We start from the raw sequence: 27,429 nt of genomic DNA, 5'->3' as shown, positions 1-27,429 counted from the left end.
TGAAAATGAGGGTCCAGTTCCATTTTCCTGCAAATGCCTTAAGGGTTGAAAAAAAAAACACATTTTATTCATTCACCCCTTAATGGATACATAGGCTGGTTTCAGTGTTTGGCTATTGTGAATTATGCTGCTATAAACTTGAGTATGCATGTATCACTACCATTAGATGATTAATTCTTTAGGGTCAGTAAGTGTAATTGCTGGGTCATATGGTAGATCCATGCCTAGTCTGTTGAGCTTCCATAGCTGTTCTGGTTTACAGTTCCTCTAACAGAGGCAAAGTGTACTTTTCTTCACATCCTCTCCATCTCTATTCTTGACTGCCATTTGAGTGGTGCAAGATGAAATCTGTAGCTTTGATTTGCATTTTCTTAGTGACTAAAGGTGAGCATTTGTTGGTCATTTCCCCCTGTGTGGCACACCAGGAGTTGAACCCAGGGGCATTTAATCACTGAGTCACTTCCTCAGCCATTTCTAGTTTTCAGACAGGGTCTCACTGAAGTTGCTTAGGGCAACTTTAGAATTTGTAATCCTTAGACCTTAGCCTCTGGGAAGATGGAATTATAGGTATGTACCCCTGTCATGTTTTATAAGAAACTGTTGAATTCATTTTCCAATTAGTTGGCTTGGATTTTTTGGTGTGAAGTTTGAGTTGTTTATGTAACCTAGTTATCTTCTGTCAGTATCTAGCAGAACACCCCATTCTGTGGGTTTTCTAATTGTTAGGAATCCTATGGACAAAGTTATTGCCTGTGACTAAGAACTAGAGTGTTGATCCTATGTTTTCCATGGATTGGCATCATTTCTGGTGTAATTCTATATCTTTGATCCATTTTGAGTTGATTTTTGTGCAGGGTTAGAGAAGCCAACCTCTGAAATCTCAAGGTCTCATTTACAAGAATCCTGTACGTTTGTCACTGAGTTCAAGGATGCCCAGGTTTTTATTCATAGTCAACCCAGGGAAACCATAGCTATAAAAAGATAGCCACTGTATCATTGTTTGACTTAAAAAGGGGACCTTTTTGACTTAAAAGGAACCTTCAAAAGCTACAGATGATAGGCCAGTACTCAAGTTCCACTTCTAATACCTCTGGACACAGATACCATCAAATATAGCAGTTTCCCCTGTGGTTCATAGTTTTTCTTGTGCCTCTCAAACCAAGATACTCAGGCCGGTACCTAGCAAAGCTAGTTTCATCCCTGAATGGGGACCTGCTGCTTCCCACAGGCCCCTAGAATAAGATGTTGGTGTGTCAGTTGAAACACACTGTTGAAGTTTGGGTTAAAGAGTACCTCTTCATCTTTATTAAGTACTCTGGAAACTGGACACTTGCCCAGTTTCATTACTTCCAGACTTAGGTAGAACGTCAGCACATTCCTATTAGAACATTGATAGTCTTGTGAAGTCACTTTTAACCTATTTTAGTTAAGCAGTCTGAAACCTGTTTCCACCATTCATTTGAAGGTGGAAATGTTCAGTTGGTTCGTCAGTGTCAACACTGGTCCACCCAAGGTAGAGCTGTTCTGAACAGTGTCCATGGCTATGCTAGAGAAACTGCTCTAAACTGGAGTCAGAAGATCACCTCCAACTTGAAATTCAACATCCCAGTCATCCTGAGTTAACTTCTACTGCTACTTTAAGGCAAAGTCACTCAAAATGCTAATATGTTAAGAAGGTAGAAGCCTGCATTATATTTATAGCATGTGGGAGAGGGAAAAAGCATTTTTCACCTACTGTAGAGGACTTCGTAAAATTTATATGCCTACAGTCATAATCCGGAGTACCCAGTTAGCAGCTCAATCTGTAGAGCCCAGCATTAGAATCTGTTCAGGATCTTCCTATGTTTCCAAAGTCTTCTAGGTCAGGCTGGTAGCTTCACTTACCACAGTTAACTAGGACACAAAGACACTAGTACACAAGGTACTAGTGCCTTTCTCAAGCCTGCTATCTTTGAGCTATTAATCAAGCAGGACTGTACTACCAATTCATAACCTACAATAGTTCACTAGAAGGAAGCAGTTCACCGTCATCCCAAAAGCCCAAATTTGTCCCTCTAAACCTGACCTGCCTTGTGAGTGCTACTGTCGAGATCACTTTGACCAGACAGTGTAACCCAATTTCATCTACAAGTTTCTGGCTTAAGTGGTTGACTTAAGTTTTGCCTTCATCTGTTAGAAGATCAGAGTACCCAAGGGAACTCCAACCCAGAAGAATCTAACAAACAGAATACTGACCTGAATCAGTTCAACTTTGAGAAAAACCATTTCAACTGGGACAGCATCCTCTCCACTAGAAAAGGACTCAAAGAACATGTTCCTGTCCAAGTCCACCCTGGAAATGCAGCTTACTCAAGGACATGAAGCATAACTTGTCATTCACCAGTCTCAGCTATAAAATGAAGTTCAGCTGCATGCCCTGGTTAGTGACTGCATCATTAGTCTGAAGTGCCCAAGACAGTAAGTACTTTTCAGTCACCTTCCTCTACCCAAGTCATAGGAAGTCATAATCCTACTCATGAGTTGGCTAGTATGAGTTTCAATATCCTTTAACATGTCACTTGTTATTGTGGACCACTGTCATGTGGAATTTAGATCTTTGGCTCTGACTTGCTAATATTAGTGAGGATTCTACTCATGTTTCAAGTTAAATTTACAAGCCAAGCCTACTCCTGGGAGAGAATTGTAGCAAACACTGTTTTCAAGTCTAACATCAGCAGAGCTGGCTGAACTTGGGGAACCTATGCCAGAAGCACAACACAATCACACTGAGGGAAGTCAGAACATCTTTTGATACACTGCAACCATGCTAAAAACAAGAGCAAGTCAGGAGTGCACGGGTTGCATGCAGCACTGTGACTGTTGTATTTAGGTACTGTGCAGGGTTCAGGCATCTGGATCCACACAAGTCACACCCATCATCTCAGCTGAAAGCAGTATATAGTTCATGCTGTTCACAATCAGCACCAGGTTGTCTTTAAGACCCAAGAACTACTTCTGCTGAGGTGACCACAGCAGATAACCACCAACATCAGGTACTAACAGGTCCCATAGCATGGCCTTCACATCAATGCCAACCTTTCCCAGGCCTACCTGCTCAGTGCCCAGCCTCCACCAACACCACTGTTCTCCCTTTTTCTTGCTACCCATTCCCAGTCAAAGGAACATTACCCTGAAGATCTGGCACTCTGGGCTGTTCAGCAACTCCAAGATGGTGATTGAGCACAGCACGTTCTTTCTCACTTCCAAGCTTCTGCCCCAGCTCAACAGTGGAGGACTGGATAAGGTGGTCTGGAGAATCAGTGTACCACTCAGTTCAAGTTTGCCTTTCGACTCCTAAGGTATGGCAGAGATGTTTCACAACTGGGTTGAGTCTGACAAGTATGGGAACTTATCTGTATCATGAGGGCAGTTGAGCATGGCCCCTTGCTGTCTAAAATGCATCACTGCTTTGAACTGAGGCAATGCTTTTTATGGCTACTCCTAGCCTGTGATTCATAACAGTCATATTTATTATGAGTTGTCCCTCCCACAGTTCTTGTGTTAATATAGGAGTGTTCACAGGTAAAATTGGATTGTGAGCTGTAAATTATTTGTCCATCCTTGTTTGAATGAACTCAGTGGAAACTATAGGTAGTTGTGGGGAGAGTGGCTAGAGGACATGAATCACTGGCAACATCCAACATCAACAAGGAAAGCTGGTCAAAGGACTTAACTTTTCTTCGGCCCATTCTTCTGCACTTCTGGATGCCATGGACAGTAGTGTTCCTCTACCACACCACCCACCATGACGTTCTGCTTCACCTTGGTGCCAGAGTAATGGCTTCAGCCAACCATGGACTGAACCTGAAACTAACCAGAAATGAACTTTTTCTCTAAGTTGTTTTTGTGGGGTATTTTGGGTCAGTGATAGAAAGCTGACCAATACCAATGCATGTCATTCCCTGGGGATGTAGAACTCCTCCCAGTAACATCTGTGGCTTTAGGACTTACATCATTGTAGTTAGGATGTTATAATCAACTTTCCTTCCTCTACTTCAGCTGTAATGTAGTCTGACATTTCTCCGGGACTCTTTTCTACAGGTGTTTCCCCTAAGTTTGCTATACATTTAGTCTACTCTTGAACTCATGAAGGATCTAGACCATTTCTCAATTTGTAGAAATCATTGGACTGATTCTTGAAGGTTCAACTTTTTAGGCAGGAATAACCCTCATTAGTTGAAGATCCCCCAAGATGAAACTAAACCAAAATGCCTCAAGTCTAGGTGTTGTAAAAGTCACTAAGCTTATAGCTATCAAATATGAAAATGCATCATGACCATGGAGTTTTTTGAGTGCCATGTTTAACATTTCAGAATTCAACAATCCATTTAGAAAGATCAAATATGGGAAGTGTAGTGAAATTTTACATTTCTAATAATTCAAAGTCAAAAGAAACTTCCAAACAATATGTACATCAATATCCTTGGTTATCAAATATTAGCTACTTCCCCTGTACGACTGGAAGCAGTCTGTGAGATACCACTTCTATCCACATTAGAGGTCCTCAGCAGTGCAGTAGGAAGTGGTGTGTAATACATGTGTGTAGAAACATTCCATGGAAGGAAGCTGGTGGGCAGCAAGGCAGGCTTGAGTTCTGGCATCCAGACTGCCCTGTGACTGAAAGGAATGCCCTTTTCTTCACATCACACTCAGCCCAGCACAAGGTCTGTGCTTCAATTGCAGTGCCCCAGGAAGGCTTCAAGTCCCTGAAGCCTAGCAGCTAGTGCCTAAGGAAGTGTACACCCAGAAAAGTATGAGTAGCAGCTAAGTAGTGTACTCTACTTCAGGATAGCTCCAAGGTAATAGATCCCAGCTACTGTGGGCAAGCAAGGCTTAGGTTGAGTGGACAGTCGTTAGGACAAACTTGAGCAGGTCAGAGACCAGGGGCATTCTTAGTTCCAGTTACCTGCACTATTTACACTACTGGTTGTCTCCACATTACTCATAGCCTTAGAGGCCCAGGGAATCAACAGGTCTTCTGACTCCTGGCAGTATTCACAGCTTATCCCCAGACTGAGGGCCGAGACTAGAGGCTTAGGGGCCATATCCTGGGACCCCAGGGATCTTGGTCACTTCTTTCCCACCTAAGTAAACTCTAGATCAAGTTGTTCAAGTATGGTAATAAAACAAGGCCCAGTCTCCCCTCCTAAGTCTCCATAGAATCTGTTAATAGACATACACTAGCCCCAAATGAGCCTTCCTTACACACTAGTCCTCAGTCCTTTCAGTCCAAGTTACCTAGTAAGTTCCCTCCAATCTCAGTGCAGATAGGTCAATAGTTCCATTTCCATGTATTTAAAAATGTTAAGATTAAAAGATGTATGCGGCCAACATACTGATGATTTGCTTTAGTCATTCAGTAAAATTTAGTTTTCCAATCGTCTTCCGACTCCATTTTATACTAAAACTGAAGTCTTTGACTTTAAATATACCTTGTAATATTCCCAGCATTCCAGTGATCAATTTGATATGAACAGCTTTTAATATTGGTCCTGGTCAACAACATTCTACTGTATACTGCCCTTGTGAAGATCAAAGAAAAGGGTATGACTTAGAAGTGATCTTAAGTTCAAATATGTAGTAAATATATTTTGGAAGATGCTTCCAGTACCTATCACAGTTGGCTATCAGTTTCAGCTGTAGTGTTCATGGAAGCCAAGATAAATATGTAGAACACAACTGACATGGAACTTCTCCCCAGATTTCCAGTGCCAACACCCTCATGGCTTTCAGGAAGTACTTGAGAACAATGATCTACCAATGGGTTTTGGTGTTCCATTAGGTATATGCCCCGCTTCCCAACTTCCCAGTGGGCCATGCTGCCAGGCTCTTAGGACCACTAGGTTTCAGTGGAATTAGGCTCCCTTTGCCAGTGGCAGAAACCTCCATGATGCTTTCATTATGCTGCCAACCTCACTCCTGCTTTAAGATTTCAAAACAACTTCCAACTGTAGAATTTTGGACTCTGCTTTCAAGGAAGATGAGCCAATATGGTTACTAGACAAGAACTTACAATAAAGTGTTATACAGATTCAATCCAATTCCTATTAAAGTCAGTAATATGCCTTATATAAACAAGGCAATCATGACATTTGGAAGAATAAGACCCAGAACAGCCAAAGCAATCCTCAGCAGGAAGAATGATGCAGGAGGTATCAATACCAGTACTACAGAGTCATAGCAATAAATATGGCATGGTTTTGGCACCAAAGTAGACATGTAAGAACAATGGTACAGAAGACAAACCCACTAATAGTTCTCATACTAGACAAAAAGATTTCAAAAATGTACAAGGAAGAAAAGATAGCCTCTTCAAATGCTGCTGGAAAAACTGGAAATACACATGCAGGAAGAAATTAAACCCCTATCTCACCCTACACAAAACTCAATGGATCAAGGACCTAGGAACTAGACAGGAGACCTCGTGCCTAGTAGAAAACTTAGGCTCTAATCTTTATGCCAGCTTAGGACCTGACCTCAAGACTATCCAAGTACAATAAAAAATGGGATAGATTCAAACTGAAGTTTCTTAGCAAAGGTAACAATGTAAAGATGGAGCCTACATAGGAGAAAAATCTTTTCCACATGCACTTAAGATTAAGCATTAACCTCCTGGTTTTATGCAGAACTCAAACTTCACACCAAGAATACACATATGGTCTAAGGAACTGAGCAAACCCTTCAAAGATTTAAGAAATCTACATATGGAGTTGTCCAACTTCTCTAGTAGTAAATGCAAATCAGAACTACCCTAATATTTTATCTCACCCCTATTTTAATTGCTATTATCAATAACAATAGGTGTTGGTGAGGATGTGGGGGAATAGGTACTCATACATTGCTGGTGGGGTTGCAAATTGGTGCAGCCACTCTGGAAAGCAGTATGCATTTCTCAAAGTTTGGAATGGAACCACCATTTGACCTAGCTATCCCACTCCTTGATTTATACACAAGAGGACTTAAGTCAGCATACTAGAGTAATGCAGTCACACGGTTTATTGCAGCTCAACTCAATAGCTATATTGTGGAATCAACCCAGATACTCTTCAATAGATGGTTAAAGAGACCAATTATGTATACACACACATGCACCCATATACACTTAAAGTTATTCTCCATCTACCTGCAAATGCCATATCATGCTAAGCAAGAACCCAATCCCCCAGAACCAAATGCCCAATGTTTTCTGGTAAGTGGATGACAACTTAACAGGGATGGGGATAGAGGGGTAAGGGAAGAATGGTGGATGGATAGATTGTGTGCAGAGAAATGATGGGTGGGGAGGGGCCATGGGAAGTAAATAGTCATTACCCTATGTACATGCATGATTGCACAGTATGACTACATGTAGAAGCTCAGAAGTTAAAGTTGTACCCTATTTTTGTACAAAAGAATCAAGGTAGTTTCCTAGAAATGTTACAATGGTGTTGTGAAGTGGAGATGTGATAACCTCCAGTTTTCAGCAGCATCACCATTCTTAAGTCCCATCTCTGGTGCTTTTGAATAATGCACAGGCTTAGGGGGAAATATTTGGGCTGTGGGCTCTGCAGTAGTTCTGTCACTAGCGTCATCTGGTTATGATAGAACTCCCAGATTTGGTCGAGTTGGCAGATACTTGGTATCTGTGTCAGTCATGATGATTCGATGGCTTACAACGAACTCAGGACTTGCCATGTTAGCCAGAAGGACTCCATGACAGTTTTGAGGACTATCGTATCTTTGATAGTGGTAATTAGCTTCTCAGCTAAAGAGTAACAGAGCTGCTAGAGGCAAAAATACAGTACTGGTAGGTCTCTGCTCAAGTCAAGGACTCCACTGGGAAGGAGTAGAACTGATATTTGGGTCAGCGTTATTCCAGATCGATGTGGTTAATCGACTCATCTTCCCTTAAGACATCCAGCATGGCATAAGCAGGTCCTGGCATCCTGGAGTGGAGAGCCACTGCCCATGTCATTTCAAGTAGACACCCTACAAGATGGTACTTAAGAGATCTTTGTGTCACAGGGAGACAGCTCACTAGGGCTAGCTCCCAGCTTATCAAGGATAAGGGCAATGCCTGATTCAGTAGACACTTAAGATTTACATGGCCCAAGTCTCAGCAGTAACTGGAAAGTCGTTCTTGAAAATGGTAGAAAGTGGACCCCCTGAATATAAGGCTGGCAGAGGCCAGATGACAGGATGGCACTCCCATTAAAATTTATAACATCGGGGAGTGATAAAGGCCTGGTAAAGTCCTTCACGCTGCCAGGGCTTTTCTCCAAACTGGGACAATATGGTCTCCTTTAACATTTGAGGTAGATACTGGAACCATCAAATTGTATTTGTAAGGCTCCAACTTTCAGGAGGGTCTGGGTCCAGATCCACAGATGGACCAATTCTTACAGAAAGTTTCTGAATTAGATAGGGATGAAATTTGAAGTATTTACTGGAGAACAGAGTTAAGCATTGGCTGTATTCTGTAGGCCAGTAATACAGAGACCACACAGCCAGATTTCCTAGTGTGGGGATGATGAAGACAAGTCATCTTTAACCTTCAGGGTCTGGGTGAGAGCAATCACTGACAGCAAGTCTTGTGTTACCAGTGTTTGACCTCTGGACATCTGTAGTCAATCATGCTCCTAGGGATAAGATGGGAAGCAAGTGGAATTGACTTGAGTGGTGGGGGGACTTCAGGAACTGGAGGGCAGCATCAACCACTCCAATGTGAAAGTACAATCCTTAACCCAAGCTCTAGACTTAAGCCCATTCTCAGACCCAGAGCCTATTGCTTAAAGAAATAGGGTCCTGCTGACAGACAACTGTGGAATGCCAGAAATATTATTCCTCCAGTCCTTCTCCAGATTTCTTTGACCCTGTACTGGGGAGCCTCAAAAGGTTACAGATTTAAGGTCTGAGTGAAACTCACCGGGAGAGCCCAAGTGACATCACAATTCCTGAAGAGCAGGGCCAGATCTAGAGATTGTTTCTTCAACCCGAGTGAGTAGATTCATGTCTCTTCATTCTAACCCTCGTAGAGTAGGACCTGATCTGACATAACTCAATTCCTTTGCTTGGATATAGGGTACAGAGAAGGGCAACTTCAAGAACAGATTTTGTGCTTCCTAGCATACTGGTGCTAAGGATTATTGAATCCTGGCACCAAAGACCTAAGATGCTTTGTTCCTTTCAAACATGTATCACAAACTTAAAAGTTCTCCATGATATCCCAACTACAACCTCTTTGCTAGAGATCTTTAATGTCAATATTATGAACAGAATGTATGAAACTGGGCAAAAGATTCCAGTGCTCACCCAGATATAGACTATTTCCACAGGAAAGGTAACAGTGGGACTTCAGACTGGCAGGTCCATTAATGCTCATTCACTTGACTACAGGGTTCTTAATCACCACCTCAATACCAGAGTTCTAGTCCTCTTATCTGCAATGCCAATATTATAAGGGTCTGAAAATAAGTTTCTGTTCCCCATAAAAGGCATCCACGTGCCAGATGGCAAAAAAAATCATGTAAAAATTGTTCCTGCATTGAGATTTTAAGATTATAGTCATCTGTTACATTCAATTCATCTCCAAGGTGAAGTGCAAAATGGTGCATTTCACCCGTCATGAAAAGGGTGCAATATTTGGTCAAGGTTTAGAGGCAGAACACATCAACTTTTAACATTGTTCCAGTATTTCAGGTTATGCTGAAGGTTTTGTTTAATGGGGTCCCAATGATCTTATTAATATATTCACTGATGCCTTTTTTCTCATCTCCACAGAAAAATTCATCAATGCCAGGGTTGTCTTTGGCATGAAAGGCAATGAGAAGGGATTGGCAAGCCACAAGTTGAGAGCCCTCAAGATTGAGATGAAGTTGTCCTATCTGCAGGCAAGAACTATTCAGCCTCCTGACATATTGCAGGTGGAGACTTAGGTCCCAACATCAGGACACCAAGTTATGACTTTGGGCTAGGTAGTGTTCATACCTTGCTCATACCTAGCATAAGCAGGTATGAACACCCACCAAGTGAGAGGTGTAGGTGGGCATATAGTGCCACTGAAAATATATTCAGGATTAAGTGTGAGGCAGTTTTGGGAACACATTACTTACGTGGTTCCGATCACACATTGCTTACTTCCCCCCACCTCCATTCCCATCTTTTGTCTCCAGGGTAGCAGTTTCCTAGGGTCAGTGAACAGGATGGGAGAATTGCTCCAGTTCAGACAGGAGCTTGGTGAAGGTGCTGTTGTCCCATTGGGGAGCAACCCTCAAGTACAGCAAGTAAGGGAATATCCTAGGTGACAGGACTTCCAAATTTATCTGGTTCTCAGAATGACCTGAGGACACTTTTCTAGGTGAATGACCTTGTTATCTGATCAGGTATAAGGAATAGATTCAAAGTATCATTGGACCTAGACAAGGTACCGGAATTCTCACATGGTAAACTCCAAGATTAAAAACGTGAACAGATCAACCTGTTTGTTGCCTTTCAATATCCTCATGCTTCTTCAAATGACCCATGAAGTATATTCATGGTGGCAGTAATGACAGTTATGCATGAACCTGACTTGTGTTGCTACTACTGCTTAGTAGTTAAACCTGTAAGTAGTGCAGGCTTATCCTGGTAATGCTTTAATAAATGCTTAGTTACTGTTAGGAATGGTGCCAAACACTTAAAGTTTAATACCAGTTGGATCCTTTTACCCCAGGAGGAAAAATGACTACCAAGTATTTTCAGGTTATGAGCTCCTTCTCCCCTACCCATGTTTTTGCCAGTGTCACTACCAAAAAGTCCACTAAATGTACTGAAGTGGCATGAGATGTCTGACACTCAAAATATTTTAATCTGAGATCAATAGGCACTCCATCAAGGGAGTTATTCATCCCGATTACCAGAAATCTCAAATTGATATTAGGGTTGCCTCTTGAGGCTACCAAGGAACTTGGACACAGTGGGACATGATCCTTCTGAGGAATACATTAAACCAATTGTTATTACTGTATCCACAACAGCATGAACATGTAGTCTGGGAGTGAATATTAGAAATATCCACCCCCTTTTTCATTTTAAAACCAACTTGAATTTGTGTTCTTTCCCCATATGTGCTTAAATTCTGTTGGACTTGAGGTTCTGGTCCCTGGGAAGAGGAATGCCTGTATTAGAAGGCACAAATAAGCAGTCTACAAAATCTGACTTGTGAACCAGATGAAGGAAGCAGCTAGCATGTTGGCAGGAATACCCGACTATAGCAGCAGCCTTGGCTTCTCAGAATAGCAATGGAAATAAGCATCCCATGTGCTCAAGACACTTGTTATCTACATGGTTTGGATAATGGAGTAGAAACTACAGCAACCGTAGTGTAAGAACTTGTCAGTTAGGGATTTCATCCTGTGTGGTAGTATTGTGTTTTCCCAATAGGTAAGCAACCCAGACCAGGGAAACTAGGTCAAAGGCAAAGGGAATGCAGTGTGGTGGTAAAGTATGCTCTGCTTCATCCTGTCTCCATGACACTTTGGCAGTATACTCAACCTCAGGATGTGCCAGGACCATCAGCTTAGTCAATATAGGATCATAGTAAGGTCAGGAATTTAAAGTCTAAGGGTTTGATTAAATAATGGTCATTAAAATAATCTGCTTCCTAGGTCAACTTCTTTATAAGTCAATATGCCAAAGTGATAAAATGCCTATTCTGGTTTGTAACCTGGTTTTCTGTCAATTCCTTCATGTTTCCAGTTGTGATGTTTTCTCTAGGGAGGCGAACATGATTTCCAACAGGATTTTGATTGTTTTAGGTTTTATTTGGTGTATGTGGAAGCATGCTAAAAAGCCATCCTTATACAACACTTTCCCAGATTGGTCTAAGTATTTAGAAGTATAGGAGTTTATTTGAAGACTAGAAGTTAGTATCTGTAGACATACATCCATTTCTTTAATCAATAGTTTTACTCTACCCTTAGTACTAATGTGCCTTTAGTAGCAAAATAAAATGTTGATTTCCCTCAATTCCAGAAGTAGAGTTATAAACCTGGTAGATAAAGTTAAGAATTTTAGTCTCTTTGCCCTACCTCAGTAGAGCAAAGAGTCCCACCTCTTCACTTTTGTTAAGATAAAAATCATTGCAAGAAATTCAGGTTAAGTAACTTTTTAGTCTTTGCTCTTGGATTTAAACCCCCAGGTCAATGACTAGCACTGGCACCTGAATGATCTTGTGTTTCCTCTGCCCCTTGCCTCTTAGGTGGGATCTATTAGATCAGTGATTAACACTTTAAAGTGCAAAGCACTCAGTTGAGGGTCACATGGTGTCAATATTTCATTATTAACTCCAATATTTTTACAGGGATAGTTTTAATTCAGGCAATGGACTAAATTCACCTCTTGTGGGTAGGTTTGGACCTGACTACACACTGCTTATTAGAATTGCATGCAAGTTTGAGTCACTCCCTTAAAGCTTTAAGTGTTCACTTTTGTCCTAGTTGGATTTTCTTCACCATGATCCAGTCATAGAAGGCATCTTAGGCCAAAGTGGTAGGAAAACAGCTTTTAATGGTGCAAAACATGAAAATGGAAATGAAGTTACCTTCCTATAAACTGATTTTTGTCTTTGTATCAGGCTATCATTGGTTGCTCTCGTCTCCAAGAAAGATTGATGCTTCTCTTGACCGAGCACCAAGAACTCATTTGAATAGATAGTTCTTGTGACCTTGGGAAACATTAGCAATGGGCTACTTTAGTTTGGGTGAACCAATGTATTCTTTGATAAAGTATTCAGAAGAACCCCCTTAAGGTTCCTCAAGAACCACCCAACAAGAATGAGGAAATCCAGGCAGCACTGGGACACCAGATGTTAGAACTAGTGTAGAGACCCCAAGGCAGCCATTTATACCCCATCCTTCCGTTGGGCGTTTGCCTCCTTATCAGGATCTGAATCTATGAACTCTTACAATTTGGCTCACACAGTTGGAGCCAGAAAGATTAAGGATCAGATTTTGATTAAGTCTTGTTTCCTTGGGTTGCCAAATTATTTTCAGTTAAGGGTGTTATGGCCATGCTGGCTTAAGGCACTGGAGTCTGAAGTTAAGACTCATCTGGTCCTTAGAGACATCAAATCCCCAATCACAGCATTGTTCCATGAAAGCTTTATCTTCTACCTGTAGCCTTTCTCATTCCATGTTCTGGAATGTGTTTAGTATATTTTTGGTGGCTAATAAGGTAGATTAAAGATTCAATGTGTCAACAGCCTATGGCAGTCGCTGGCTCCACCTTACCTTTAATTCCTTCTCCCTTTCCAGTTCTTAGGTCATGGGCTTCACTATGCAGTCCTATGATCATGCTTTTTCTTGGTCAAGTGTTTCCAGAAACCAGCTACTAACCCAAAACCACTCAACAGGATTATTCCATCTCAAAGTAAGATTCAAGCAAGAGGGCGTTAAATCAACTGATTTGTACACCTGGTGCCACCCAAACTCATTGGAAATGCCACCGTTTGCATAGTCACTGACCTAACCTTTTTATCAGTATCCTATACTTGCCTCCCCACAAGACTGAAGGAACGAGATATTCGTCTGCCCCTTTCTGGGTTTTTAGCACCCTCGAATCCAACACTTGTCTCTTGGACATTGATATTCAGCAACAATTTGAGGAGTGGAAAGGTAATCGGGTAAAGCAAAAATTTGAAAGCAAGTTTATCCAGTCATTGTGTAATTGAGAGGAAAAAGCTTGTCAATTGTCTTGAGGCCATGATCCTAGGGAAGAGTAAGGGCAAGTATGCATTTAGTTCATGTGTTTGCCCTAGTTCTAGAAATGGTCTTCTCCAGAAGTATCTGAGAAGCATTATGAATTTTGTCTTAGAACTTGGGAAAACGAAGCCAATTTATCCATTGGTTTCCAGCTCCAATCCATTGGGTTTGTCCCTAGGTGCTAATCCATGTTTCCTATGTTAAAATGGTTTCACCAGCTCAGTGTAATATACATGAAACTTCACGTTCTGGGGTGTTCACATGGCTCTTGATTATGAGCCTTTGAACATGTTCACCAGAATGGAGTTACCACTGGGATTAAACTGGGCGACATTCTATTTTCTGCTGAAAGATCCAACCTGAATCTCAGCAATGTTGGTTTTACCTTTTGATATTAACCTTGCTTCAGATTTTCACCCAGTGACACATCACCTGGCCTGCTTTGGTGAAGCTATTCTGCTGATCAATGTGGCTAATGAAATTGATCTTGGATACCTTGAGGGTTTGATTTCACTTGGTCATTTTTGGACTTCCAGTCCTTGCAGATGGGGGATTCAAACAATTCACTAAGGAAGTTGCTATTTTCACACCATTGCCTCAAATTTCTGCGTTTTTAATGCATTAATAGTTTTTACCCCAAAGGGTAGAGGGGCAAAGTATCTCCACATGCTCTAAAAGCCAAATGCTCCTCAGTCATGGAGATGGTAAGCTATGAAAGTCAAGAGTCTTCTGAATATATCCTATGATGTTTGGATCCAGGATATCCTCCCCCTAGTGCATCTGTTAGGCAATGCAGTGTTCAGAAGTGAAATGGTTAGATTGAGGGGTACAGTCCCACCAGTTAATCCATTTGATTTAATGGATTACTGGATGAGTAACTGCAAATTGGTCACTGGGGGCATGGCCTTAGGAAATTGTCCTTTGACCTTTTCCATCTCCTCTTAAATTGCCAGGAGCCAAGCAGCCTTCTTCCACCATGCCCCTCTGCCTCATTTCAGGCATAGAGCAATGGAGTAAGCTGACCTTAGATCTGAAACTGACACAAATTGTTCTTGCCAGCTGTTTTCATCATAGCAATAGCAAGACTCAGGTAATAGGATTAAGATGTGCTTTGGATTTGTCATTTTAAAATCCTATTTTATAGATTCTGGTTTTTCATCTTAGAATAAAATAAAGGTTTGGAGACAACTCATTTCTTTACTCCAACTTCCTGAGCATAATTCTCCCTAGACATACTGTCATGTTAGTGTACATTTAAGGGTCTGACCAATACAAACCATGCTGTCTGTAGTGCGTACAGTTACAGTTCAGAGTTCAACATTAACTATTGTCCTTCCAATAGGCCAAATGCTCAATCGAGCAAGAATAGCAGTAGGCTTCTGTGTTTTGAAGACCAGGAACAAGTACCTATCCAAAAACCTGGATGATATACCTCATTCCCAGACTTTTAAGTGGCCTCAATTTCAAATGAGGCCTTTTGGCTTACCTTAAGGCACATGGCTTCACAGACCCAGGCTTTTGTAGCATTCCCTAGCAATCAAGTTCATGATTTTGGACTAGGAAAGGCTCATGGGACTTTCCTTGAAGGGTACAGCAGCTGTCAGTACTCTCCATGTCCTCAGGCCCATTGTCATTTTGCTATGACATTCCTCTGGTCACACCGCCTTGGTCTCTCCCCTAAGCCATTGTAAACCTCATGACCCATGGAAACTAACCCTATTACAAGTCCATTGACCAGACACCTGCCTGTTCATGTCTCTTACATTTACTTTTTCAGGCTCTGACCTTTCCAGAATTTTTCCCCCCCTAGCTATGGGCTATGGACACTCTGGTTTAGTTCTGCTGAAGGTGCTGTTTTGCATGAAGTCTGAAACTCAGTCCTGACCCTGGTTACCTGGACAGTAATAGGTAGCAACTGACTGAAGTTACTAGAGACCAGCCTCAGTCCCAGGTCTGTATTATCTTGGAGGTTTCTCAGTAGGACATCCATATAAAATCAGTCCAAAGCACTTGCCATTTGGCAATGGATGCAAAGAGTTGGTCGGCAGTGCCAACACCCATTTGTAGCACGTGTTTACTAAACACCGAGTAGTTCACTTGTACTGCTCAAGGCATGGAGGTTGTCAAGTGATGTTCTGTCTTTGTGAGCCATGCCTTATCTATAGTTGACTACATATGGTTAGCCAATGCATCTCCGTTTTCTTGAGACTTAAAAGCAAGTGCCTTGTTCCCAGAGTTGGATACCTGGTCACGTTTTTATGATGTGTTCATGAAGCATCTCCCACCATTCCCACCCAGGTTTTCTAATCTAAGACTAATAACCAGTGTATGTTTTAGAAGCAGAGGGAAATACTTTAAAATGAGCTTTCGCCATGGAAGTTGTAAATAAAATTTTTCCCTAAGCACCCTACCCATCAGTCAGCTATGCTGGACTATTCTAAATTTCTTCAGGAGCTACTACAAAAAGTGTCAAAAAGAGCCAAATATAAGCCTAGACAGAAGGCCCATAAGCAAAACATTGAGAAGTCAGAGGTAAGACCTTGATCAAAATGCTGGTCCAGGGTTTGATCTTAACCACGTCAAGATGAAATGAAAAGCCAAGCCTCACAGGAAGGAGTAGAGTCAACATGTAGGCACGTCAAGTGAGGGTTCAGCAAGGCAGTGCCATGGAAGTATGGCCAAAACCAAAGGAGCTCACACTGAAGCTGACGAGGAGCCTTAACTATATAAGTCATTATCTTGGCCCAACAATGGTGACCATCTAACTGTACAATCACAGAGGACTTCCTGAGGGGAGAAACACAGACTTGTGAAAAATCATTTATCCTCAGGACCATCCATGTCATTTGATTTAGATAGCACCATCACCCAACCTTGAGTACCTACAAGTTTAGGAGTTCAAGTCTTGTGTGAGTGTGTTCCTCATTTTCATCGGCTACCAAGTACACATACATCCCTGTTGCCATTAGCTATATTGTATTGAGGGCAAGTCTAACCGATGCTTTAGTTTGTTCAGAAGGGCAAGTTTAGGTGATGCTATGATCTAAATCAGGTGACACAGATGCACGTTTCTCCAACGCTTCCTGTGAAGATTTAGTTCAAGAACTGAACAATGTGATAATTTATCACTGAAGGGCCCTGTTGAGTTCACAGGTGATGGACTTCATACATCTTCAAGGGTACTTTTTAGACTAGTTATTTACCTTTAAGTTAATTTCCTAATGAAGTTTCCAGCCACACTTGTGATTGTCATTTTTGATCACATGTCCCCTGAATTTTCTATTAAGATACTACCTTGGATCAATCCTGAGATATTCAGGATTTCCAGTTTTCATGTGCAGAAGTTGTCAAGTGAGATTTTGCTTCCTAATTAAGGTACTGAAGTGAACACGTGTCTGGTATTTACTTTAGGACCTCTTTAAAAGATGGTCTAGAGGCAGCCCATCAAAACCTTCATTGCCAACTTACAGCCACTATTTAATCTTTTGCCTACCTGGTAGTGATTCTTCCTTCACAATTATGACAGGCCAGAGGCTATCAAGTCGAATGCATTTTAACATGTCTAAGTAACCAAGTAGAAGTCCCAGGTGGTGGTCTGCTTTAGTTTTAGAAACATTAAATTCACAAGTTCCACTGTGCCACCTTTAAGTGCTCTCCTTCCAGGTGGGTCCGCCTATTCAAGGATTCAGTCAGCAGAGACTCAGATCTGATTGAGTTTTACATGTCACCACCCTGGTTTCTCATGTTTATCTTGGCTTTATGACTAAACTACCTTTTGGATTTGACTGGATTTAAGATCGTTTTCTTGAACTGATGTTTCCATTTCTTGGACAGTCAGGGCAGTGGTATCCCAGCTAACCAGTCTAAAAAAAGCTCAAGAACAGGGCAACTTTGTTTCCATCAAGTTCTCCCAAGTGCTACTTCATGGTTAAAGTCACTTTTTGGCAACAACCATCCCTATACTTCTGTTTAGAGCAGCTCATGTATCCTAAAGAGACCCCAGGGAACTCCATGAAGTATCTATCCCATGGAACACAAGGGCATTGTTAATCATCTGATTACAAGAATAATCCTACAATAGGCCACCCATTCAGTGCCTAGGTAAATCTAGGGACTCAACTACACCAGCACATCATGTTTGATGTTTGTCAAGATGATTTGAGTCTTAATTACCATGCCCTGGCCTTACTGGGCAGGGATCAGTTGACCTGAAAATGTTTTTTGTGAAGGACCAAAATCCATCTGCAATGAACTCTTATCCTTGGGCAAGCTACATCTCCTAGACTTGTCTTGGCTCCACAAGATGTCTTTAGTTACAATAGCCTTCAAAAATAACTACTTCGAGTAGGATCTCATCCTATTCTAGATCCAACTGAAACAAAAAAGAAAACCCACACATGTTAATCTGTTTAAGACTTACATTTAAATTCACGTTCCCACCAAGAAATTCAGTCAAGTTTCTACTGCAGCAGAGGAGCCATGAATGAGCTCCTGTCAGTAGCTCTTAGAATTCATCTGTGGTTTATCATGTTGGGTATTAGTTTATGAATTTAAAATGTTTAAGCATGGTAACATTACATTGACAAATTTATCTTAAGCTGGTCCATGGAGGATAAGACCAATGCCTATTCTACTCAATACATAAGTATGTTCCAGAATGTCCTTTCAGGGTAACATTCTTCATTTTCCATAGTGCTAAATGACTTTAACAAGATCCAATTTTAGAGGTACCTTAAGATAAGGTTCTTGTCCTGTTCCATGCTTGAACTAAGGTCACTACACTTCAATCAAGAATTTAGCTAGTTTTAAGTCAGTGAGAAATTACTGTACTTTGTCTGAAGTTTCATTTCTAATCCCCAACTCCAGTTTATCAAGCAGGATCAGATATCATTGATACTTTGATTCAGTAGACCTTGCCAGTAGGTCAAGACTCTGCCTTCGGGAGTGCTTTACATTGCAACATTCAGACTCAAATCTGGGACTGGATTCTACTTCCCCATCTGGCAGAGTCACAGGGCTGGTATCCTGGGTTACCCAGGCAAATGCTCGTCGTTAAGGGCACTACATGAGGACCCCAAGGTCTGAAGGCCTCCTTGTGTCTTTGTCAGCTTCATTGTTTTACCACTCTACCTGTAACAATTCTTGTTCTCTGGATGGGGTTGGAGGGCACATTTAAGGCTACAAAAGGAGTTGGGTGGCATCTTCATGCACATTGTTGTCAATGACCACTTAGGATTCATTCTGATTCCTGGTAAACTGCCTTGAAATATTTCAAGTTCATCTGAAACTTTGAACAAGACCCAATTTTTAGGAACAGGACATCTTACCCTTAGATGAACTTTAAGTTCTTGTCCTTTTCCATGGTTTAACTAAGGCTACTCCAGTTCAAGAAGTTAATTCTCTGCTCCAGGAATAAAAGCATACCATAGTAGGTCTCTACTATCCCTTGACTTCTGTCTAGTAAAACCTATGAACTGGCCTTCACTTGGGTAAGCCAACCAATACACCGGATGAGGGTCAACCACCATGTGCACCTTCACCTCGTTTGAGTTTCCAGTTCTTAAAACGTCACCTATGGATATTGGTAGCTTAACAGCCATCTATTAAAAGCGCTATTTACCAGACTATCATGGATCATACTGGATGTTTATGTAGTCTAAAAGATGAAGATCCATGAGGGCTCAGATGAAGGAATTAGTTTCAAATCCACATCTTTAAGGATTTCCAGCTGACAGCTAGGACCAACCCAGGCAGCTTCCAGGATTCTTTACTACATGAACCTCTAGGATTAAATTCAGATAGTTCTTAACAGCATCTGATTACACAGATCTCCGTAATGGGGAAAAACTAGTCTAGTCTCCAGAATTTTCATACCTAGTTAACACTATCAGGAACTAGAACTAATGACAGATAGGCTTGGACAGTTTTACAAGAGCATTTCAACATGAATTCCTTACTATGCCTTAGCATTTCACATCTCTGCAAGGAGTCCTGAACCATCAATAGATTTACTATTTTATGTAAGGAACATGCATTAAGAACTTTTTCCAGTATTGTAGAACAGGTCCTAAGACTCAGGACGGTGATCACAGCAGCACGAGACCAGAGATCCTACACCTGACCTTGTTCCTTGGAACATCTGCCTTTGAAGGGAGACTGCATCCCTATGCAGCCCAGAGCCAATATCAAGTGTTGCCATAGATCCAGGCTTCCTGGTGTCTGTCAGGGTGGCAATTTAGAATAGGGACCAGTGGGTGCACAACTGATTAGTAGGTATGGCATCCGCTACCATACCTACCTCCAGTAGTTAATCACGGTGACTAGGGGCAAGATACTGCTCATCCTGTGGAATCAAGAGCAGATGAGGTGAACGTCAGCAATTAGTCATTACCTTTTCATTTGACTAGATGTTAAACGAATTGTGAAGCTATATTCAGATGATCTTTAATCACATTCTTTTAGTCTTACAGGTTTGTCCAGTATTTGAAGTTCAGTTCTGTCTATTAGTCCCCTTTCCTCTGTTGAAAGTAAACAAGATTCCTATCTGAGCTCCAAACTGCCTGTGAACATCCCTTTTATATTCATTGTACACAAGTAGGTCACTTGATTAGTAATCCCATGGATTTTAGACTTACACCTGTGTCACCTGGGTCAAAGTCCATCCCATTGATGTGTCCACCCTGTAAGGTTGTTTCTCTGGTCACACCCTGCAGATCTAGTTCCTCTGTTTAAGTCAGTTGAAGGGAAGACAATTCCCCATAAGGGTCCTGTCAGATATACAGTATCCCTCCCCACTTCCAAAATGCGTTTGCTTGGGTGAGTACCAACACGGATAGGTGAACAGACCCATGAAGTACTATTGGACAGAGGGTCTGAACTACTGAGAAGGAACTCAAGCCAGGTCAGTACCCTTGATAGAACAGGGAAAGGGGTGCAACTAGGTGACAATGTAACAAGGACATCTCAGGGTGGTTCCAGCTTGAAGACCTCTTATTTCCCTCATCTGAGAACCTTATCAGGTTGACAAATTCAACCCAGTTTCCCTGACCCATGTGGAAACAGTCATGGTAGCAAACACCGAGTGGAATCCTCTATAATGCCCCCCCACCACTCCCATCACTAGGATACTGTGTCACATCTTAAAGTTGGAAAGGATAGTTCCGGGGGTGGGATGTTCATCTCGATTCCTTTGAATTGGCATGATAGGCCACCGTAATCTCAACCAAGTGGACAATAGCTGCTGTACCATAGGTGATGTCTGAGGTTGAGCACCCTGGGCACCTTGAGGCTATTAGCCATGCAAATCTATGATCACTATCAGGGAAACTCATCCACCTAGGATGCAGTACCTTTGCCATCTTACCATCACTTTTACTCCCACAATAATCAATGCTTATGATTGTGAGATTCTGAAGGCCACTGTAGTCCTCCTTAAGTCAGTAGAAAAATGTACCTGTTGAGCAAGTGTTCAATGGCTGTAGGACACAGGCATACCAAGAAGTACAATCCTTTGTATTTCAGGGTTTGTATTTGTATTTGATTTATGAGGCCAATGGTTTGGAGCATACCAAGAAGTTCACTGCAAGATCCAAGACTAGTTATGCCTCACCTCTGGTAGGTTACTTCAGATTTGGGAGCAGAATCACTTGGCAGTACTCCAACTCCTGCAGAAATCAGGAGTCATTTAGGGCCTAGAACACAAGGCATCTGCAGCAGGTCCAAGATTAAGTTTTCCCTCAGGTGGTGCTAAAAACAGGTACATGTTGTATGTGCTTCCTGTGTCATTCTGGAATGACGACATTTTAGATCAAGTGTTCCAGAATGAGATGTTCCAAGCATTAAACTGCTACCTTATTCCTAGTCCATGATAGGGGCATAGTGCTGGATTAAGATGATATGACCATGAAGCCAGAGCTCCCATTGTGTGCATTGTATCTCATAAGGCTGGGTGCATCATAAACTCTAATATACAGCAGGTAGAGCTCAGGGGCCCAGAGCCCTGTCACAAGTGAACTCCAACTCATGGAGGCCTTTTAAGCACATTTTCCCATCAAGCTGAGAAAACTGCTATCTGTTGTGATGACCAGGTAGATACTGTCAAAAGGTGGACTCCTGCACTACATCTTTCATAGGCCCAAAAGTGATGCTCCAGCATTCAGTTTCATGAAGCAGACTAGAATATTCAGACTTAGATAGTGACTAATGCCTTGGCTACATGGTCGAAAACCTGTAGAAGTCCAGCATTACAAGATCCAGAGACAAGGATCTCTAAGAGAAGTTGTGGATATACCCATGGGAATGGGTTCATGTTTAGCTTTGAATCGTGAAGGCTAATAACCTTGTGTTTGAACCCTGCAGCCTTCTGCAGTCTGTGGATAGAACTTAGAACATTCTGAACCAAGTTGCCCAACTCAGCTGAAACTATAGTGTCACCAGGAACTTAGTAGATAACATTCCCTTTGCCAGTTGTGACCCTTAGGCTGCAGATTCAAAGGTTAGCTTGATCTTCAAATGTGACAATATTTGTGGGTGATGACCTTCAGATCCTGTGTCCCTTATGGTTTAGGTGATTTCTAGTGCATTGCTTTTCCGTCTCATTAGGGGTCAAGTGTCTTTCTGATCAACTATTACCTGTAATTACTTGTTTTTAATTCCCCTGTCTACACCCCCCACCCCCTAGATGCCATCAAGACACATTTTAGTGTACACTGAAGAGGATTCCACTTCTCTCAAAAGTAGAGGCAATGAGATACTAGGTGGGGCTTGCCATCTTCCAAGCTAAGATATGTCTCCACATAGCAGTTGAGGCAGAAAACTGAACTTAAGTGGCTTCAAAGCATTTCACAAGGCAGAAACTTCTGGGAAGCAAGGAAGGAACAATGTAGTATCAGACTAGGAACGGCGAGAAGCCCCTGCAAGCAGGACCAAGAAGGGCAGAAATTACCTCAGTCCAATGAAAAGTTTGAGAGGGTCCCCTCTGGCAGTACCAGGTCAAAGGACATGGCTACAATTCAAGCCATGGCTTTCAAGACAAGAGGAAGTTGGGGCAAAAGTACAAGTAGTTCCTGCCAGAGCTCCACTCTCCTAGTTAGTATCTATGGCCAAACTCACCTGCATATTAGCTTCCAGTGGAGACCGGGTGGTGGAATCCCGAGTGTATCCCTCTTGGAACATGGTGGAGAGCAGGTATGTGTAGAAGATCAGGGAAGCCAGCTTTTGGGTCAGTGTTAAGGCCAGGTGAACAGGGTAATAGCTGCACAGCTCTCCTACAGAATGACCTTGAATTCAATGAAGCTTTATGAGATGGGGCTCTGTCTTGAGCCCCACATGCCAGGGGACACCAGCTGAAGTGAACCTGAGCTGAAACAGCACTTTGTGGTGCTGGGGACTGAACCCAGGGCCTTATGCATTTGAGGCAAGCACTGAGCTATATCCCCAGCCCAAGAGAACCACTTATGGAAAATTCTTCCAGAAGCTGTTGATTTCATAGTAGTCATTTTGATTGGGAGACTGGACAGCCTTTTTAAAAACTCATCTAAAAGTTAAATCCCCACCACTGAAGGTGCTAACAGATGACCTTTCCAGCTAGAGTTCATGGCCATTAGTTCAAGCCTGTGGATGCTGTGTGTCCAGTTCAGTACTGCTGTTCCCAAAATTCGAATCATTTTGTCTTACCAAGGAGTTCAGCTACCTGTTTTCTGAAGTAATATTAGACAAAAATGAAGCTATCAATCCCGATGTAGGTGTACCCTAACAGGGTAATGCCTCCTTCAAGTTGTGTTTCAGCTTGGGCAAAACTGCTCAAGTTCTAGGGGTTTTGTTCCCCGTCTGGGTGAGTAAGCATGCTTTCCTTCACCTTGCTTTCAATAGAACAGGGCACTATTTGCGCATTACCTGCTGCACGAACATAGGATGTCTAGCAATGAGGATCAGAGGTATGACTGCAGAAGTGCACTGCAGTTACCCAATTTACCCCAGATCTTTAAGTTGTAGCCTCACACTGTAGTTAACCCATCTAGGACTGCACAGTGATGGATTCTTTCAGTTCCTTTTTATGTAAGCAGCTCATCTTCATGCTACATTACCTGGCTACTATCTTACTGATGAAGTATGCCTTGAAATTCAGCTTACGTGACTGGTGTGAACTCATGCTCACACTTCTGAATTCCAGACCGTGGCATGTGGCTTACAATGCAGGCATCAACTCTTCAGGCTGATCCCAGTTTGCCTAGAGTCCCTCCTGCATTCACTTTCAGCTCCAGAAATCCCCCGTACTGTGGATCCAAGCAGGTGAAAAACATTTGAAGAGCTTCAAAGCAGGGGATGGGGAAGTGTCCCCCTTTCAACTCATCCCTTGGGGTACTTCAATTTTATGTGGCAGTTCCCAGTCCCGATGCTTCTTCCTCCCCACTACTCTGAGCCACATTCAGATACCCTACCCAGATGCAAGTCCTTGCGTTAGTCTGCAGTCCTTTGAGAGCAGCTCAAGCCAGGATCACTTCGTACCCAGCCAGGCATTATGTGAGCCCCTCACTTTTGTACGAGGCAGTGAAGCACAAGGACTGGGATAAGAGCCAACTCCACGTATCAGCTCTTTGTTCCTTAATAAATGTCACAGGAGTGGGGGCACAGGGATGAAATGGCATCGTGGAACTCCATTTGCTGGTGGAAAGTGAGCCCCCAAAGAAAAGGGCTAGTTTTACGTAGGTTACTTTGAGGGCTTTGTCTAGCGAACATATCAGTTTTGCTTAGGAATGTGGGCCCTCTGGGTCAAGGTCTGGAGAGTGCATAAAGGGACTGTGGGAGATAATGCCTCCTAGAGACTTGAGGCTAGAACATCCTCTTTGCCTGCAACTAGCGTCTAACAAATATTTGTCTTGGGAGATGAAAGCTGTCAATGCATGGCCATTTTAACTCTTGTCCCCAGGCTTCACTTTGGGGATTTTTATTCTCCATATCCATTAACCAACCAATTTGAGACTTAGTTCAGCGAAGACTTGGTGCCCACCTCTAACCACTCCTTTTGGACAGTAGCCTAACAGTGCTCAAGCAGATTATGTGGTAGGCCACTAAGTGTAGGAGGAAGATCCCTGAAGACATTCCTTGAAATGATCCTGTAGAGGCTCAACACAGCCAAGGCATATTTCAGCCCTCCCCAGAAAGGCCGATTACTGTGCCTTCAGTCTTCCACCTTCTGCGTCTTCCCATTGCCTGATTTCTGTCAAGTGTAGCTTTCCCTGCAGCAACTTTGATCTGAGACTCTTCAGGATCCATTTAAGAGAACTTCTGGAACTTGACAGGAGTGAGGATCGCAGAGGACTTCAACCTTTTCAGGATGGAGGCATTTGACAGCTATCTGCCCCATAAGTTTCAAAAGATTTGTGTTGAAGCAGATGTAGTTGATAGTACCAAGTGTGAAGAGCCCAAGCCTGCCCTACAGGTTCTTCAAGGAACCCGTAAGAATTGTACATGTACACATTAAGCAGCTCCAAGCAACTTCACTTAGTCATCTGAGAGCTACTGTCAATATGTTCAGTCTTCCTGGACAGCTCCTAAAAACCCTTCAAGTCTTATTTTTGTGTACCAATGGCGTGACTTGAGGGCTCTACATAGCTTCAGGGTAGGACTGGTCTCTAGACAGATTGATATGAGAAGCTTGGGATTTTCAGTCCCACCTCCCACCAACCTGAGGCAAAACCTGGCCCTGCCCTAGTCCGTTTCTGTATCTTACTTCCATTTAGACATTTGTCCCGAGTGTTGAGTTCTGTGGCTCATTCTAGCAAGTTAATGAAACTTAAGGGGGAACCTCAATTTGTAGCTAGTTGGAGGTAACAGCTCACTCGTGATTGGCATCTGAAGCCAGAAAACTCACGAACTAACCTGTAGGATCTCATGCTCTCCAGACAGGGCCAGTAGCAACTTGGATAGAGAACAGCCAGGTGTTATCCACTGGGGAATTTGTGGGAGGGAAATGACCCTCCCCCATCTGTCTGAGATTTTGAGTTGTGACTAGCCAAGTCTCCAGTAACTATCAACGCGAACAAAGCCTGGTGACTTTTCATTTTAAAGCTGAAACACTCAGTCCCAAATCTCACTCCAATGCTGCCATTACCTTAAAGACTTTAGAGTTTTACAGTCCTTTGGTCATACCAGATCCAATGCAAATAGCTCAAATATTCTGATCACAAGATCTTTCCCACCATAGTTATGCACAGGTCTTGAATGGAAGCAGGAGTGGCTGCAATAGCTCAGTTTTCCATCTTATGTCTTTGAGTGAATACCCTATGAAAACATTGTCCTTCCAAGTTTTCCCCTTGAAGTTGACATGGAAGTTAGAGCTTCTCAAGTCATGAAGTTTATTCATACAACATGTTAGTTTATCTGTGGAGTCATCCCAAGGCTGAGTTGGAGCACTCAGGCACATGAGCCTCTAGGTAGTGTACTAACCATGCTTTAAGGTCAACATTTCTTTAAGGGTTCTCAGGGTTGGTGCTATGGTTGGACTACTTCTCCAAGGTCACTGTTGGAAATTTAATCCCCAATGCAACTGTGTTAAGAGATGGGACCTTTGAAAGCAAGGTGCATTCCTTCATGAATGTTCCATTTATAAAGGAACACTTCTGTGAGTTTTAACTTGCTCTCAAAAGTTCTTGCTCTGCCTTATGCCATTGGATGATACAGCCAAAAGGCCCTCATTACATATCAGACTTTTGTTGGGGGAAAAATTGCCTTCACAGCCTCCAAAGTGTCATTGTTACCCAGTGAAAGCTTTGTTATAGTAGCACAACTTTTACTAAGACATTTCTTGGAACTTGAGCCACCTTCAGGAATGCCATAGTGCACAGTGCATCCCTCTTCAGGGTGCTCTAAAGAGCCATATCCAGATCTAGCTAGTTTAACCATCAGCTTCCAACGCAAGCCATCTTTCCACATTGCAGCCCGTTGGTGCTTTCAACCTTTGTCTTCCAGTTTTAAGTAGTACTCCCTCTTTCAGATTAGTACCAGAATCATTGGACACGAGATGGAAGATCCTGGGCCAAAGCTGATAAAAAAGCTCAAGTCATCAGGGACAGCAATTCTGGTTAATAGCCCAGTGTGCAAACAAGAAACCTCACTCTACCCAAATCCAACTTCTGAGCAGCCCAGGACTGGTGGAGTCAGTACAGAGAAGGCCCCTGGGTTTCTCTGAAAAGGAAACCTCAAAGCATCATCTGAAACAGTTTTGTTGATCTAACAGTTTCCTACTGGTGTGTTTCCTACAGTTTCAGGGGATCTCTTTAAATGCATTGCCTTACTGCAAGGTCAATGCCACACTAAGGGCTTGCCTGTGAGGTTCTTGTGCTGCAGCTTGAGATGTTTATCCTAGTATTTCCTCCAGTCATGTGCCAATCCACCCAACTCCTGAGCTTTTGTTCCGATTTCCACTCAGGTTTGTCTTTCCTTCACTAGTGTCAAGTGCTACTCGGGCATGTTCCCTTTATCAGGGCAGTTCAGAGTTGTCCCTTTAATCCTATGTGTGCCTCTATGGCTACGCTGCCTGCTACTCTCAACTCTGCCAGTGGTACCTAGTTACATGTGTAGTTTAACAACTCCAAGCCTGACCTTCATTCTGACTAATAACGAAGACCCTCTGATTTCTCAGCACACACTGTGCTTCCAAGTTCATCTACTC

This window comes from Sciurus carolinensis, chromosome 7 (assembly GCF_902686445.1).
Source record: "Sciurus carolinensis chromosome 7, mSciCar1.2, whole genome shotgun sequence".
Taxonomy (NCBI): Eukaryota; Metazoa; Chordata; class Mammalia; order Rodentia; family Sciuridae; genus Sciurus; species Sciurus carolinensis.
This window is presented reverse-complemented; position numbering follows the sequence as displayed.